Source organism: Rhinolophus sinicus, chromosome 16 (genome assembly GCF_057876585.1).
Source record: "Rhinolophus sinicus isolate RSI-liver-muscle chromosome 16, RSI-T2T, whole genome shotgun sequence".
Classification (NCBI taxonomy): domain Eukaryota; kingdom Metazoa; phylum Chordata; class Mammalia; order Chiroptera; family Rhinolophidae; genus Rhinolophus; species Rhinolophus sinicus.
In genome coordinates this window covers 107,738,377-107,744,229 of record NC_142516.1, presented here as the reverse complement: position 1 = coordinate 107,744,229, position 5,853 = coordinate 107,738,377, and the positions used below count along the sequence as shown (strand labels likewise).

The window sequence follows — 5,853 nt, the reverse complement described above, 5'->3', positions numbered from 1 at the left end:
CCAAAGGTTAAATACAAAGAGAAAATCTTAAAAGCAACAAGAGAAAAGCAGTTAGTTATCTACAATGGAGCTCCCATAAGAGTATCTGCTGATTTGTTAACAGAAACTTTGCAGGCCAGAAGCGAATGGCAGGAAATATGAAAAGTGATGAAAAGCAAGGACCTACAACCAAGATAACTCTACCCAGCAAAGCTATCATTTAGAATCAAGGGACACATAAAGAGCTTCCTAGACAAGAAAAAGCTAAAGGAGTTCATTACCACCAAGCCAGTATTACACGGAAACTTAACAGGACTTCTTTTAGACAAAAAGAAAGAAAAAAGATCAAAAATATGAATAATAAAATGGCAATAACTACATATCTAGCAACAATTACTTTAAATGTAAATGGATTAAATGCTCCAATCAAAAGATAGGGTGGCTGAATGGATAAGAAAACAAGACCCTTACATATGCTGCCTACAAGAGACTTACTTCAGATCGAAAGGCACAAACTGACTGAGAGTAAAGGGATGGGGAAAAGATATTTCATGAAAATGGAAACAAACAAAAACAAACAAAAAGCTGAGGTAGCAATACTTATACCAGACAAAATAGACTTTAAAACAAAGGCTATAACAAGAGGCAAGAAGGACCCAGTAACCCCACTTCTAGGTATTTATCCGAAGAAACCCAAAACACAACCTTGAGGGACATGTGCATCCATATGTTCATTGCAGCATTGTTTCCAATGGCCAAGATGTGGAGGCAACCTGGGTATCCGTTGATGAATGAATGGATGAGGAGTAGGTGGTACATATATACAAAGGAATATTTCTCGGCCAGGGAAGGCAATTGGTTCTTGCCATCTGGGAGCAGCATGGATGGTCCTGGAGAGTATTGTACTGAGTAGAGTATGTCAGATGGAGAAAGACAGATGCAATACCATTTCACATATATATAGAATCTAAAGAACAAAATAAACATACAAAACAGAAGCAAACTCATAGATACAGATAACATTTTGATGGTTGCCAGATGGGAGGGAGGTAGGGGTGAGCGAAAAATGGAAAGAGATACAAATTGGTTGTTGCAAAGTAGTCATGGGGATGTAGGGTAGAGCATAAGGAATATAGTCAATAATATTGTAATAACTGTACAGTGCCAGGTGGGTACTAGACTAGTCCTTCCACAATCCTCAGAGGGACCACTTCTTAAATTACATAAGTGTCTAACCACTATGCTGTACACCTGAAATTAATATAAAATAATATTGAACGTCAAAATAAATAATTAAAAAGACACCATTGTCATTACCAAAAAGAGACATCTTTAGGGAAAAATACTAAAAACCCCATGCTGCACAGATAATGCAGATAGTTCTAGTTATTCAGTCAACTGGCAAAGAGCAAGCACTTGGGGTCATCAGCTCCAACCTTTTGTTCATTCCTTATTGCTGGAATTCCATATTCATTTCTTCTGGTTGGATGACTACACTGGATGATGGTGGAGATGGTAAGCTGGCATTTACTCGGCACCACCCTGCTCAGCCTCGGGAAGGGAAGAATTCTCAGCTGGTGGATCTGCTGCTTTTGTCTCTTTGCCACCTTCTGGGCGTCCGCGTCAGTAATTGAAGTTGTCACAGTACCGACATTGAGGTGGCTGCTGACCTTGGGTCTCATCTCCTTGACTTTCCTCATCTTCCTCATTGCTTTCCTCTCTAGGCTGCCTTTGGTGCCCAGGGCCCCTGCGGAATCGTGCTCTATACCCGATATGTATTCTGTCTCACTGGGCTGCTTTGTTCTCCTGTACCTTGGTTGTCAGCTCACCCACCGCTTCTCCCTGCACAGGAGGGTTGGAATACTGTGAGTGAGGCCCATACGGTCCCTGCAGGTAGGAAGGTGGGAAATGGGCCCGGCCTTGGGGAGGGAGCTCTCTCCGGTGCTGCATGCTTTTCCCACTGTCACTGTTCTGGTAATTCTGCTGGTAATTGTGTGCAGGACCCCCGTGACGTGGACAGCGTGTATCATGCTTACCACCCGCTGCATATTTACTGCCTCGCACTGGAACTCCACCAGGGCCGGTAACATTTGCCACCTCTGCATCCGCTTCTCCCTCAACAGCAAACTCCACAGTCTCTCCGTCTCCTACGCTGAGAAGGTACTTCCTGGGATTATCTGTCAATTCCATTTTTCTTTTGGGGGAGCTTTCCTGGAGCTGCGCATTGTCCTCCAGTCAAGGTTTTGTGCATAATTGTCCTGGCACTTCCTTTTTCCATCTGTTAGGAATTCCTCATCCTTTCCTGCCCTTTGTGTCTTCCTTTATGTTGGTTTACTCATCCATTTTCACAAAGACATTATCCAGTAACTTCTTGAGAAAGAAAACAGGGAAAGTAAAATTTTTTAGACCTTGTGTCTGAAAATGTCTTGATTGTTTGATTTGGTATAGAATACTTCACTGAAAAACATTTACCTCTACATTTTGAAAGAATTGTTTCATTGTTTTATTGACTTCAGAGCTGCAGTTAAGAAATCTGGTTCTGAGTTTAAATCTGCTCTAACACTTTTTTTTTTGCCAGTTTCCCTGCTTCGAGCCCTTATTCTCCAGTGTTTGGTGTTGCCAAATCCTGAGCTTTCCCAGTGTTCTCTAGAGAATGTTAGCTTTTTCTCATTGATGTTCCTTTCCTCAGGCACTTACTGCAGCTTTCTTAGATTTAGGTTTCAGCTTGCTAAGTCAATTACCATTTCTCCATCCCAGAGTAACCATGAAAATACTTAACTACAAAGCGACCATGAGCACTGAATGGACACTGCATCCATAAATAACTGGTAGGGTCATGTGAGTGTACACTGGTCAGTACCAATTAAATATCTGCTCTGCCTCCATCCAATTTATTTTCTCCAAAACTTTGGTAACATTTCTTGTTTACTGTTTTCTCCTTTCCCATTCTCCTGTCCTTAGATGTGTATGCCTTTTTGGACTCCTGTACTATCATTTTCTTGGGATTTCAGCATGTATGAAAATAAATGCATGTGTTTAAAAGCTATGGTTAGCCAAAAGTCTACAAGATACTTTATTCTGTTGTCACATTTAATCCTTACACCAATGTAATGTGAAAGGTATTATTAGCTCTATCTAACATAAGGAAACTGAGGTACAAATATGTTTACAACTGTTGTTCAAGGTTGGATAGGTAATTAATAGGGAACAAAGTTCAAATCCAGTGGTCTGGTTTCAAAATCCATGCTCTTGCCTCCCAAAGAGCGAGCATCTCCCATAGTCCATGAGTACAATTTTTATAGCCCTCTCTCCAGATTACTGTGCTTCTCCCAACCTTCTGCTGGGTATGTGCTTTTCAAAGTAGATCAGCTGTCCAGTGATATGAGAAGCAGTTCAGGAGTGATTGTTTTAAATGTGGCTGGTTCTACCCCAGACCTACTAAATCTCATTCTCCAGGAGGTTAGGGATTGGGTTTGCATTTTAATCTAGTTCCCCAGAAGATTATGGTTCCCAGACATTTTGAAAAGCATTGCTCTAGTTAATATATGCCTCTCCAAAGAAGTAGCACCTACCACTCCTCATTCACCTGAAATCGTTTTACTGTTGGGTGAGTTAGGTCAATCTTGAGAAGTCCGAGCTGGTGTTTAGTAATATTAGAAAAGAGTACCTCAGATAATTGAGGGGAAATGTTGAGAAGTAAATATTCAGTCACTTTTCCCAGTAGAGAATATCTAAAAATGCTACTACAAAAATATCTAAATATGCTGCTATGAAAAGCATGTTTTAAAGGCTAGACTGACTAGGATAAAAACAGGGCAAATAATAAGAGGACCAGAAAGTACTCGAAAACAAATCCAAATGATAAGCCAAATGTTTGCACTGATCCTGATGGCTGGACGTCCCAGGGAGCTGGGAGACAGCACCTGAGGGCTGAGCAGGTAGAAATCAGACTGTACCCACATAAACTCAGGCTGAAGAGGACACCTCAGTGAACGAACCAGATCACTCATCATACTTGCATTAGTTGTGAATCTCTTAGAAGGAAATATCCTGAATAAATTTGCTGTGAGTCCTTTTGGGGGTGAGCATTCTCTAGACACCATTCTAGAAGCCACACATCAGAGAGGCCACTACAACAGTGTGAGCTCTGGAGGAAATTGCCTACAGTATGATCTGGACTCCATCATTTACTCAGTGTGACTTGGACAAGCTCTTTACTTGCCTTGGGTCTCAATGTCCTTGTCTGGGGACATCTAGCACACAAAGCTGGTATAAAGATTAAACGATTTAATACATGTCAAATGCTTTTACCAGTGCCTTGTACATAGACGCTCTCAACAAATATCAGGCGGGATTACATACACTGATGCCCCGGAAGCTAATGCAGGTAGACTAGCCTCTTCGGACTTAACCTTTTTATATCCAAACGACACCCATTCAGGTCTAATATTTAGAAATACAAACAGTGGTCCTGGCTTTTGGTAAAAACATTGGCAAATTATTTCTTTAGCATCCTGTAACAGTTTAAGCATAAATAGTATATGGCCTTGCAGCTGCTTCTTCACAAAAATGTAATTCTACATGTTAATTTCAGGGCCTAGTTTATTCCAACTGGACCTAGTGCCTCCTTCCCGTCCTCTGTTCTCCTCTCCTGTCGTTGGCCCATCAGTACCAACTGCAGAGATCCTGCCTCAGCACGGCTTCTAGCCCATCCCAACCTCAGCCATTGCCTAGTCCTGCTGTTGCGATGCCTTATCAGATTGACTTTTTTAAATACTTCCAGACATTCTGCTTTGCCAAGCCTATACAACTTCTGCACAAAGTCAACAAACAGCTGTTGGTTTTTACATTTGCCATACCCTCTCAAACTCGAGAAAACAAATTCCCTGAGAGTGAATTTTGTGTTTAAAAATTGTTTTTAAGTGGGGAAAAAAAGCCTCCTCTTTCACTTGAGTTGTGCCTTATGGGTGGATCATACACCTTTAAGTAATAGAACTTTGGATAGTTTACCTGAGCAGAATAAAGTATCCTGCATCATATCCATTAATTACTCACCTATGTCAAAGACTGGAAAGGAACACCCCAAAATAAAAAGTGATGTTAGGGATCTGGGATATCTTTTCTTCTTCAAAAGCTTCCATTAGTCTTAAACCAGGTTTTAAAATATATGGAAACTAAGTTAAAATTACTCATTCATGACTTTGTTCTTTTGATTCATATAACTTTCAATCATTATTTATGAATATCACTTTATGAATCCTCAGAATCAATCCGTTTTTTAAAAGTTAAGTCAAGCAAACATCCTTGTCATAATGTTATTTTTTACAACTCTGAGCAAGGAACTCATAGCAAATTCCTGCTACCGCTCATGTTTGAGAAGGCATTTTTCCTGTAGCATCTCAGACTTGAAATTTAAATAATTTTTTCTGACATGCAAAACCCAGAGTTGAATGGAATGAATGAGGAACCATGTTACTGATTGAGACCACAGCACAACATCAACAAATGTTGTCTTTTTAATAATGGATAGCTCAGAACAGTCGAAGTCCAACCTACATAAAACATTGCTCTGCTTTGATTTGCTTGAACATGAAGTTCCAGTTGGAAACATTCACTGTGGGGATTGTGCTAGGAGGATAACAACATCTGGACTCAGCAATCTTAGAGTAGAAACAGATGGTGACTTCATGAAAAAAAGAGCTGTGGCTCTTCTGCTGAGAGCTGCTTGTCCCATGTTTTTTTCTTGTTTTCCTAATAATAATAAACAACTAGGAAAACAAAGAAATTGTTTGGATGTGTGTCTCTAATTAGCTCCAAAAATATTTTATAGTTCTAGAAGTCTCCGAAGAAATTGTACATTTGTACCACAGGATG

At 40.3% G+C, this 5,853-nt stretch overlaps 1 pseudogene; it reads right to left on the bottom strand.

Moving 5' to 3' along the window:
• Positions 1-1,385: 1,385 nt before the first annotated feature.
• On the bottom strand, positions 1,386-2,169 carry LOC109458457 (Y-box-binding protein 1 pseudogene; annotated as a pseudogene).
• Between the last annotated feature and the right edge of the window lie 3,684 nt (positions 2,170-5,853).